This window comes from Neomonachus schauinslandi, chromosome 2 (genome assembly GCF_002201575.2).
Source record: "Neomonachus schauinslandi chromosome 2, ASM220157v2, whole genome shotgun sequence".
Classification (NCBI taxonomy): Eukaryota; Metazoa; Chordata; class Mammalia; order Carnivora; family Phocidae; genus Neomonachus; species Neomonachus schauinslandi.
Genome location: NC_058404.1, coordinates 145757424 through 145768449, shown reverse-complemented (window position 1 = coordinate 145768449; position 11026 = coordinate 145757424). Strand labels below are relative to the sequence as shown.

At 38.2% G+C, this 11026-nt stretch overlaps 1 pseudogene; it reads left to right on the top strand.

Annotated features, from left to right (window-relative positions):
* The first annotated feature begins 2288 nt into the window (after nucleotides 1-2288).
* On the top strand, nucleotides 2289-2750 carry LOC110591517 (annotated as a pseudogene).
* The last annotated feature ends 8276 nt before the right edge of the window (nucleotides 2751-11026 follow it).

Here is an 11026-nt window from a genome sequence, read left to right as displayed (position 1 = left end):
AAGGCAGACACTTAATGACTGAGCCACCCAGGTGCCCCATCTTCTACATTCTTTGTAAACTCCACAGAATTCCCCAAAAATATTTATCATTGCAATAATTGAATTAATCTTAGCTAACTAAAAACTTTTTTATCTTAAAGTAACATGAGGTAGAATATTATTTATGAAATAATATACATAAAATCTAGGATAATCCTAGTATAGGATAATTCTAAAATAGTATGGAATAATTGCTTTTTAAAACTGTGGCTAAGACAAGTTTTGAAATAAACTTCCTAACAATCCCAATAACACATTCATACTTACTATATCATTATTAAGTGGAGAGTGTTTTTTCTTCCTCCAAAATGAAAATGAGTATTCAACTTAAATCTTTAAATAAAAAATGGATTTGAATTTTTTAATTGCTTATCATCTTGGCGATACACCAACAACTTCCATACCACATAAAAATTAGAAAAATAACCCCTATAACATTAATCATCCTACAATTTGTGTTTGATATGTCTTAGTAGAAAGATATGCAAAGACAACCTTCATTTTAGTGTCATCTGCAGCCCATCTGGGACTCTGACATATGGAATATCCAAGACCTCAGTAGAATGTCTCTGGTTCCCTATGGTAACTAGGACCATATGCACAATCCTCCACTGACAAACTAACATATGAAAAAAAAAAAGAGAGAGAGAGAAAAATTCTGATGCATTTCCATCTATAAACAAAACATTGTAGGAAAAAAAAAGACACTGAAAAAAACTATTACAGCCTTCATATTTAAGCAAAAAAAAAAAAACCCTAACCACTAAGCATACAATGTAATTTGTTACAGCCTATGACTAATCACCACAGAATAATTCCACTGGTACCAGATGGAGAGAAAAATCCTTAATTACTGAAGATATATGTTGTAAGGTTATCAGCACTTTAAACCACTAAATTTGATTAAAGTTAACAATATTATCATAGGCACAATTGCTTTGGGAAAGACTTTTTGTGGTTGATGGTAGACTGTGAAATAAAGTTGAAGCAAGCAATAACATAAAACAAAAGGCATGAGAATATACCACTGGTGTCCAGAGTTTCCAGTAGGAATGGATATGCAAGACAGTCATCCAAAAAGATTTAATTTTTATCTCACCAATTTTAAGTGCTATTTTTGTAGTTTATATAAGACACATAAAAATACAATGCTATAAATATAAATATTGATTTGAGATGCATACTCCAAAATTCCCATTATGCATGCCTTGCAGTAAGAAAAACCTGTTTTGGACTATAAAAATACCAATAATGGCTAGGTGCCAGGCACTATTCCAAAAGCTTTGCATGTAATATTTACTCTATTCCTTACGTCAATTCTATTAGATAAAAACTATTAATAGCCCCACTTTATGAAAGGAAACTGAGTCACAGAGAAGTTAAGTAACTTACTCAGGATCCCAAGCCTAATGTGATAGAATATATTTGAAGCCACATAGTCTGGTCGTACTGCTTATATTAGAATGATTTCATTATAGAGGCAATGGTGATATTAAGTTTTATGCTCCATTTAATTTTTACTAATTTCAAAGTCAATCAAAGAAACATATTGCATAGTACCTGGCCCAACACAGACTCTCCAGTCAAAAGTTTCCCCTCAATGTGTGGAGTGTAGATTCCTTTTGGAAGTAACTGTTGGCAATGAATGAACAAGGATATGTGGAATATCTTAAAGAATTTCCTAAACATTTAGCAGAATGAATGCTTTCTACTCATCACTGCTAACTCAAGGTGTTCAAAACCAGAAGCTACAGATAAGGTGCATGGAGGAGGAAGGAAACACAGTGGAGGAGAGCAAGAGAGCCTGCCATTTTCAATGGGTTGCCATATAAAGGAAAAGGAAGATGAATTTCTAGTATTGATTCTGCCACTTACTACCTTTGTGATTTTTGAATAAGTTATTTCACATCTCTGGACATCAATTTCTTTATTTCTAAAATGTAGGAACTGGAATAAATGATATCTATGAGTCTCTAGCATCCTACAAAAGCTGAGAGCCAAGAAATCTTAACACAATTCTTCAGGAATAACGTAGCCTGGCTGACATCACTGTTACTCAGGTAGCTTAGGGACAAAGCTAAAGAACAAAGTTGGGGAGAGTTAACATGTTCATTAGGCTGCCTCTAAAAGAGCTTCTGGCAAGAAATATATGGTAATTAATTTGTGGCTAAATTATTTAAATATACCTTAGACACTAATATTCTAAGTTGTCAATTAAAAATAACTTTGCCTGGATCCCTTCCATGAAGATGGCACCAAAGGCTAAGAAGGAAGCCCCTGCCCCTCCCAAAGTGGAAGCCAAAGCAAAGGCTTTGAAGGCCAAGAAAGTGGTGCTGAAAGATGTACACAGTCACAAATAAAAAAGACCTGCCCATCACCTACATTCCGACAACCCAAGACACTGTGTCTCTGAAGGCAGCCCAAATATCTTCGAAAGAGTGCCCCCAGGAGAAACAAGCTTGATCATTATGCTTGTTTCTCTGACTACTGAGTCAGCCATGAAGAAAATAGAAGACAACAACATGCTTGTGTTCATTGTGGATGTCAAGGCCAATAAGCACCAGATCAAACAGGCTGTGAAGAAGCTCTACGACATTGACGTGGCCAAGGCCAACACCTTGATCAGACCTGATGGAGAGAAGAAGGCATATGTTCGACTGGCTCCTGACTATGGTGCTTTGGATGTTGCCAATAAAATTGGGATCATCTAAACTGTGTCCAGCTGGCTAAATCTAAATAAATCTAATAAATAAATAAATAAATAAATCTAAATATACATTTTTTCACCATAAAACCTCAAGCTATATTACAAAACAGTGATCACCAAGGCAGCATAGTACTGGCACAAAAACAGACATATAGACCAATGGAACAGAATAGAGAGCCCAGATATGGACCCTCAACTCTATGGTCAACTAATCTTCGACAAAGCAGGAAAAAATAGGCAATGGAAAAAAGACAGTCTCTTCAATAAATGGTGCTGGGAAAATTGGACAGCTATATACAGAAGAATGAAACTCGACCATTTGCTAACACCATACACAAAGATAAACTAAAATGGATGAAAGACCTCAATGTGAGACAGGAATCCATCAAAATCCTAGAGGAGAACATAGGCAGTAACCTCTTTGACATCGGCCACAGCAACTTCTTTCAAGATACATCTCCAAAGGCTACTGAAACAAAAGCAAAAATGAACTTTTGGGACTTCATCAAGACAAAAAGCTTCTGCACAGCCCAAAGGAAAAAGTCAACAAAACAGAGGCAACCCACAGAATGGGAGAAGATTTTTGCAAATAACACTACAGACAAAGGGCTGATATCCAAGATCTATAAAGAACTTCTCAAACTCAACACCCAAAAAACAAATAATCAAGTCAAAAAATGGGCAGAAGACATGAACAGACACTTCTCCAAAGAAGACATACAAATGGCTAACAGACACATGAAAAAAATGTTCATCATCATTAGCGATCAGGGAAATTCAAATCAAAAACCACATTGAGATACAATCTTAGAATGGCAAAAATTGACAAGGCAAGAAACAACAAATGTTGGAGAGGTTGTGGAGGAAGGGGAACCAGTTTACACTGTTGGTGGGAATGCAGGTTGGTACAGCCACCTTAGAAAACAGTGTGGAGGTTCCTCAAAAAGCTAACAATAGAGCTACCCTATGACCCAGCAATTGCACTACTGGGTATTTACCCCAAAGACACAGATGTAGTGAAAAGAAGGGCCATATGCACCCCAGTGTTCATAGCAGCAATGTCCACAATAGCCTCACTGTGGAAAGAGCCTAGATGCCCTTCAGCAGATGAATGGATAAAGAAGATGTGGTCCATATATACAATGGAATATTACTCAGCCGTCAGAAAGGATGAATACCCAACTTTTACATCAACATGAATGGGACTGGAGGAAATTATGCTAAGTGAAATAAGTCAAGCAGAGAAATCAATTATCATATGGTTTCACTTATTTGTGGAACATAAGGAATAGCATGGAGGACATTAGGAGAAGGAAGGGAAAAATGAAGGGGGGGGGGAATCGGAGGGGTGGGGCGCCTGGGTGGCTCAGTCATTAAGCATCTGCCTTCAGCTCAGGTCATGATCCCGGGGTCCTGGGATCGAGCCCACATCGGGCTCCCTGCTCGGCGGGAAACCTGCTTCTCCCTCTCCCACTCCCCCTGCTTGTGTTCCCTCTATCACTGTGTCTCTCTCTGTCAAATAAATTAATAAAATCTTAAAAAAAAAATTGGGGGGGGAGATGAACCATGAGAGACTATGGACTCTGAGAAACAAACTGAGGGTTTTAGAGGTGAGGGGGTTGGGGGGATGGGTTAGCCTGGTGATGGGTATCAAGGAGGGCATGTACTGCATGGAGCACTGGATGTTACACGAAAACAATGAATCATGGAACACTACATCAAAAACTAATGATGTAATGTATGGTGATTAACATAACGTAATAAAATTAAAAAAAACTAATGATGTATTGTATGGTGACTAATGTAACATAATAAAATTAAATTAAATTTAAAAATAATAATAAATAAATAAAAATACAAAATAAAAATAACTTTGCCTGCTTTAGATCACAAGCAGGGCTACTTAGAGGTCTAGAGGGGCTCAGGGCATTTCTATTTTTTGAGGTCATTCATATTTAATAATAAAAAAACACCAAAATATGGTTCAAAAACTATGATATATTTCAAGTCTTTATGGTAGACAAAGTAACATCTCTAACACAGAAAAACTCAATGAAATATAACTGTGCTATTAACAAGTGAATAGCAAGTTTCAAGAGAATAGGTTAATATCACCTTAGGCAATGTTGTCTAGTCAAAGGACATAAATGACACACACCTTCATTCATTTTCCTTTAAATGATGTGCAACATTATTTAAAGATGACAGCAAAAGTCTAAATGTGAAGTCCTCCTAGCACACCTTCGTTGGCCCCTGAAGGTGCCCTGTAAGTGCCCCTTCAGGTAGAACCAGTTTAATTTCAACCTACTACACATGGCTGTAACTAAGAAATGAGCACTTAGAGTGGAGTGAGCAGTAGACAAGGATTTGGTTGAAACTGGAAGGGATGATTTTTCTCCTAGAACATTTTAAGAGCTTCCACTACCAATCAACTGCATTGGCCAAAATGACCTCAAGAGTGCCTCCTGGAGATCTACCAAATTTAGGGAGAACTTCATCTTTGAAGACTGAAATGGTTGCAAAACACACTTTTTTTTTTTTAAGATTTTATTTATTTATTTGAGAGAGAGAGAATGAGAGACAGAGAGCATGAGAGGGAGGAGGGTCAGAGGGAGAAGCAGACTCCCTGCCGAGCAGGGAGCCCGATGCGGGACTCGATCCGGGGACTCCAGGATCATGACCTGAGCCGAAGGCAGTCGCTTAACCAACTGAGCCACCCAGGCGCCCCAAAACACACTCTTAAGTAGTTGAATAAATTGCTTTTATGGTAGAAATATATTAGAACAATCACTTAACACATTCACAAATGTCTGTCATCTTTGTTTTTCTATCGCTGATGATGAGCTGCTCTTTCTGAACAGAAGTATTTCATGGCATTTGTTCCTAACTGAAAAAAAAATTAAACCCATTTGCAAGTGTAGAGAACACTTATGGTGTTTTGGTTTCAGCTGGAAAACAAGCACATTAATCTAATAATTGTACCAAGTGATGTAAACTTTGGGAAGGGGAGAAGGACTAACAGTCTCATTTCAAACTACTTAGGATTAAAATTTCACCTATTCCAAGAATCTTGTCTAATCTCTTCAAATACAGTTTTAAAGTAATGCTAATGCCTAGAATCTTTCATAAATATAGTGTAATAGCACCTTACTCAAGGGTAGAAATGAAAATTATCTTTTAAGGCAAAACTTGGGTAGGGAGAAAATTACCCTTGCATAATCCCTTAAGTAGACTATAAAGTCTGAGAATCCATGGTTTTATACACTATTCTATACAATATTTTTAAGCACATTAAAGTTTTAGATAATGATGCTGAACCAACAAGAAACAAAAGAAAATGCTGTATGTAGACATGTGAACCCTCAAACCATTTTGTCTTTAAAAAGAAAAAGGTGGAGGGTTCTAAAAATGTTCCTGCTTGCCTTCAGGGTTTATTTTCCACTATATTTAACATTAAGCCTTTCTGGTCCTAATACACATTCATGGATTTGGTTGCTGTAAAAATTCCACAAGATACCCCTTTATTATTTTTTTCTTTCTTTTGACAAATAAGTTTGAAAGGTCTGCTGGCACCTAACTCATGGCCTGGCACATACTGTGCTCTTAGTAAATGCCAATTGTTCATTGAGAAATTGCAGAGGACAACTTGGCCACCAATTCCTTGTCTTTACAAACTGGCCTTTCTTACCACATCACTGCTGAACAGTTGTCACTCTGATACCCAGAAGCAGATTAGATTATGACACTGACAAGAGATCGGTGTTTCACTAAATGCAGGAATCACACAAGCAAATGTGGGGCCCAGGCAGATAGAGTAACTGAGGCAAGTGACCCAGGTGGGAACGAGTGGGAACCAGGGGCCACACCTGCCTGAGAGGGGCAGGCACCGTGCGCAGAGCTCCTCCAGCTGGTTGTCTGTAAACATGCCAGCCCACCGGCCTCCCATCATCCTCCACCTCCACACCAGAGAGCAAAAGGAAATCCTGCTTTTCACCTAAAATGTCCCTATTTTTGTCTCAAGTAAATAAAAACAATGCCCCCAGCCTGGTGTCTCACATTCATGGTGACCACTGAGATTTGACTCCAGGGTCCAAGACAGAACCCAGAGTTAAGTCTTGGCTCTGAAGTTGTGAACGTGGGAGCCAAGAGACTGAGGGAATGGTGGTACCAGACTCTCAAAACCACAGAGTGACAGCTAATGCGGCAGCAGAAAAACATGTTTCCTAGACATAAATTCCAGCGGAGTTCATCAGTCAGTTCCTCATGGGGGTATTTTACTGATGTCTGAGAAGTTTCGAAGCCAAGACACATCTACCCAAATGAGAACTGAACTGACAAGAACAACATCTGCACCTACCCTGGAGGATGAAATTACAAGAGCTGCTAATCTCGTGCTTCTGGACACCGGCAAATCAGTACCAAGATGGATGGAACACTCTCTTTTCCTCCTCTTAGTTCTCACTGAAGAATTTAATGGAAGTATGTTAGGTACATAAAGAGAGACCAACAGCAGGGTAGGAATTTTCATTTCTCCCAGGACATCCAGCACCATATTCACTTTTTAAAAACTAGAATGTTTGACAAAAGCCTTCTTGCTTTGCTGTTGGGATGTTCTTATCACCCCAAATAACCAGCTACATTTCAGGCGTGCTACATTTGCAACTTACTCCTTACGAGTCTATAGTAAACTGTACTTATGGATATAGACGTGACAGAAAATAACCTAGAGAAGAGCCCATAGTGCAGTCAGAACAGCCTCCCTGACTTCCCTCTTCTTATTTTTGTTAGCTTTTACTTGCTCTTCCCTCCAACTAGGCTCGTCTCAGCTTGTGAACTTTGCAGACGAGGAATGCTTCTGGAAAGCCTACCTTGGAATGTTTCCTTGAGGCAGGTGGGGTATGCAGAGTTTGGCCAGCTCTCATCAGATCAAGAGCTGCCCAAGTGAACTCCAAGAAATGCCTCTCAGCACGCTGTCTGCACTGGCGTTTGCCCAGGAGAAACACTACCCCGCGCGCTTACCTCTGAGGCACAGCCTTTTATTCTCCCCAGTGGAGCTTTTTTTCACTGAACTTGGTACTTGAGAGTTGTATGGAGGACCGTGTTTTTATTATGAAAATCATTTACAGGGAGTAAGGATTTTTCTATCTCCATATCGGTTACTCTTAATCATTTTATCTTTTAAATAGATTCCTTTCTTCCACAAACGTGGAATATCATGCACCAGTCTTGGCAATATCAGTTCACACAGCTCATAAAGAACATGGCATGGCACAAGGGAGTTTGTAAGAAATTCATCAGGCAACTTGAAGCTATTGAGTTTAAACCATTTTTTAAAATTCTAAATTATTTGCCTCTGTTGCACTGATCAGAAAAATACTGAAGTTATCCCCACATATGTTTTGAAGAATAGCTTCTGATTAATATTTGAATGAACTCAGTTACGTGAGCTTGTCATTATTAACTCCATGTAAACAATCTAGAGCAGAACCACCCAATGACTTTCTGTGATGATGGAAATATTCTCTATTCTGGTCAATATGATAGCCACTAGCCTCACGTGGCTTGGAGTGCTCAAAATGTGCCTAATATGACTGATTAACTGAATATTTTATTTTATTTTATTTTAATTACTTTAAAACTGTGCAGGTCTAGGTTCTTGCCACTCAAAGTGTGCCATCTACAGGAAGTATCATCTTCACCTGGGAACTTGTTACAAAAGCAACTTTCAGGTCCCACTTCAAGACTACTGAATTCAAATCTGTATTATGGGGGCGTGGGGGGGCATGGCAGAGGGAGAAGGAGAGAGAGAGAGAATCTTTTTTTTTTTTTTTAAAGATTTTATTAATTTTTTTGACAGAGAGAGACACAGCGAGAGCAGGAACACAAGCAGGGGGAGTGGGAGAGGTTGAAGCAGGCTTCCCGCGGAGCAGGGAGCCCAATGCAGAGCTCGATCCCAGGACCCTGGGACCATGACCTGAGCCGAAGGCAGACGCTTAACGACTGAGCCACCCAGGCACCCGAGAGAGAGAATCTTAAGCAGGCTCCATGCCCAGCGTGGAGCCCAATGCAAGGCTCCATCTCATAGCCCTGAGATCATGACCTGAGCCGAAATCAAGAGTCAGAGGCTTAACTGACTGAGCCACCCAGGCACTCCTCAAATTTGTATTTTAATAAGATCCCCAAGCAATTTGTGTGTGCATTAATATTTGAGAAGCACTGATCGAAAAGAGTGGTTTTCAACACTAGATGCACCCTTGAGGAAGCCTAAAATCTTTTCAGGGGTTAATGAAGTCAAAATATTTTCAAAATAAGGCCAAAATCCATTGCCTTTTTCACTCTATTGGCATTTGCACTGATGGTATAAAAGCAATGGAATATAAAACTTTTGAAGCCTTAGCATGAATCAAAGCACTGGCACCAAACCACTAAAGTAATCATTAATTTCTTCACTGTTACACCCTTTCAGGAAGAAAACAAAAACAAAACCTAGTTACAGTTAAAAATGTTCTTTATGATGCAGGAAAACATACAGATTTTTTTAAATCTTGACCACTGAATAGACATCTTTTTCATATTCTGTGGGAAGAAATAAACAAGTATGCTTAAAGCATGGAAGTATAAAGATTGACTGAAGAAAAAGCACTCATGAGATTGTTTGAGTTACAAGCTAAATTAGCCTCTTTTCTGTGGAACATTTATTTGAAAGAACCAATGATAGACAAACTATGGTTATTCATAATTGGGCATTTGGCAAATATTTTATTCAAAATGAATAGTCTGTAGCTTCAAGGAAAATAATTAACAGTATATGTTTCCAATGATAACCTTTGAGATTTAAAGTGGAAATTAGGATTTTAGAAAACTAGTATTTACTGCAAGCATCTTGACATCTTCCAACTACTGTAAGACTTTTCTGATAAGATTGGTGGTGAGCTTGACAACTGCATTTGAAAGCCCTAAATAACTCAGGGAACCAATATTTTTTTAAATGACCAATGTATGAGTAAGAGATCCATTCAAAAAACAAAATAGAATAATGAACCTTAATGTAACAGAGTATACATTTATTGATATGATTTCAGATTCCACATTGTATATAACTTTTATGAAACTACTGTTTGTCAAGTTTTGATGTAGTATCAAAGAAGAATATCCACAATAATCTGAATTTTCTATTAAAGTACTCCTCTTTTCCTGCTACATATTTGTGTGAGCCCAATTTTCTTAATATCATTCAACCAAAGCAACTTACCAAAATGCAGAAGCAGATTATCAGAATCCAGCTGTCTTTTATTAAGCTAAATATTAAAGAAATGTGCAAAAGAAAAAAAATGCCATTCTTTTCGCTTTCTTTTGTTTTGGAAATCTAACTAAATCATAACTTCTTTTCATAAAAATATATTATTTATGTTAATATGTAATGTATTTATTATTGTTATTTTTAAAGAAAATCATAAATATTTTTAAATTTCTCAGCTTTAACTTCTAGTATGGTAAATATTGATAGATATTACTCCTATTGGGCGCCTGGGTGGCTCAGTTGGTTAAGCGACTGCCTTCGGCTCAGGTCATGATCCCGGAGTCCTGGGATCGAGTCCCACATCGGGCTCCTGGTTCGGCAGAGAGCCTGCTTCTCCCTCTGACCCTAACCACTCTCATGATGTTTCTCTCTCTCTCTCTCTCTCAAATAAATAAATAAAATCTAAAAAAAAAAAAAAAAAAAGATATTACTCCTATTAACAAAAAAAGCTCTTTAGTGTTCTCATTAATTTTTGAGAGCATAAGGGTCCTGAGACCAAGTTTGGGTGCTGCTGGCTTATAGGATGCCTTGAATAGAGTCAAAGCTGAAAATCACTACTCCCTCCACCCAAAACTGAAGTATTGGCTGCTCCTAAAGATTCAGAAGAAAGAAAAGCCCTTGGCACCTTCAAAAGAGAAAATATGGAGTTCCTATACACACATTGACTCATTCAACCCACTTTTTGGCACCCACTATGACAACCCAATCAAAAACTAAGAATTTATAAATATACCCACTATTATAGCATTTTTATTTTTATTTCTTTTTTAAGATTTTATTTATTTATTTGACAGAGAGAGACACAGCAAGAGAGGAAACACAAGCAGGGGAGTGGGAGAGGGAGAAACAGGCTTCCCATGGAGCAGGGAGCCCAATGTGGGGCTCAATCCCAGGACCCTGGGATCATGACCTGAGCCGAAGGCAGACACTTAATGACTGAGCCACCCAGATGCCCCTATTATAGCATTTTTATAGCATGA